Source organism: Saccopteryx leptura, chromosome 3 (genome assembly GCF_036850995.1).
Source record: "Saccopteryx leptura isolate mSacLep1 chromosome 3, mSacLep1_pri_phased_curated, whole genome shotgun sequence".
Classification (NCBI taxonomy): domain Eukaryota; kingdom Metazoa; phylum Chordata; class Mammalia; order Chiroptera; family Emballonuridae; genus Saccopteryx; species Saccopteryx leptura.
Genome location: NC_089505.1, coordinates 78,684,563 through 78,685,872, shown reverse-complemented (window position 1 = coordinate 78,685,872; position 1,310 = coordinate 78,684,563).

The following is a 1,310-nucleotide window of genomic DNA, read 5'->3' as shown; positions in this document are numbered from 1 at the left end:
TGAAACAAGTAGGTGACAAGTTTAATCCGCAGACAGGTCACACATAGGAAGCAAAGAAAAGAAATGCATGAGTGAATGAAAGACTGTGCCAGATTCACAATGACAGAGCTTCTCTCCAATACGAAGTCTCTGATGTTCATTAAAAACTGAGAAATGGACAATGGCTTTGCCACGTTCTCTACAATTAAAGGGTTCGCCGACCATGGCTGGTTGGCTCAGCAGTTGAGCACTGGCCCAGTGTATGGAAGTTCTGGGTTTGATTCCCAGCCAGGGTACACAGGAGAAGCACCCATCTCTTCTCCACCCTTTCTGCTCTCCTTTCTCTCTCTCTCTACTGCAGCCAATGCTCCATGGGGGCAAAGGTGGCCCAGGTGCTGAGAATAGATCTATAGCTTCCACCTCAGCGGCTACAATGGCTTCAGTTGCAAACAAGCAATGTCCAGGATGGGCAGAGGATCAACCCCTAGTGGGCATGCCAGGTGAATCCTGGTTGGGCACACACGGAGTCTGTCTATCCACGACTTACTTCAGAAAAATAGCAAAAATAAAAAGATTAAAATATAAAGAGGCCCTGGCCAGTTGGCTCAGCGGTAGAGCGTCGGCCTAGCGTGCGGAGGACCCGGGTTCGATTCCCGGCCAGGACACACAGGGAAAGCGCCCATTTGCTTCTCCACCCCTCCGCCGCGCTTTCCTCTCTGTCTCTCTCTTCCCCTCCCGCAGCCAAGGCTCCATTGGAGCAAAGATGGCCCGGGCGCTGGGGATGGCTCCTTGGCCGCTCCCCCAGGTGCTAGAGTGGCTCTGGTCGCAACATGCGACGCCCAGGATGGGCAGAGCATCGCCCCCTGGTGGGCGTGCCGGGTGGATCCCGGTCGGGCGCATGCAGGAGTCTGTCTGTCTCTCCCTGTTTCCAGCTTCAGAAAAAAAAAAAAAAAAGACAAAATATAAAGAGCAGAATTCTCACCAATCACACCAATATGAAATTTCCAATGTTCAATAAGGTTGGAGAAAAACCTAACGGCTTTGTCACATTCTTCACATTTACATGTCTTCTCACCAGTATATATTCTTGAATGCTGAATAAGATTTGGTGATCTTCAAAAAGCTTCACAATTCTCTATATTTGTATGATTTTCTTTCCCATGTGAATCCTCTGATGTATAATTAACTGTGACTTTCACCTAAAGGTTTTACCACATTCTAAACATGAGACCTGTAAGTCCAGTGGTTGTGGGCTTCAAAGCCACCACCAGGCCCGTGCAGGTTCACATTAGATTCCAGATAGACTGTAATGAAACAACGGAGCCAAGAAC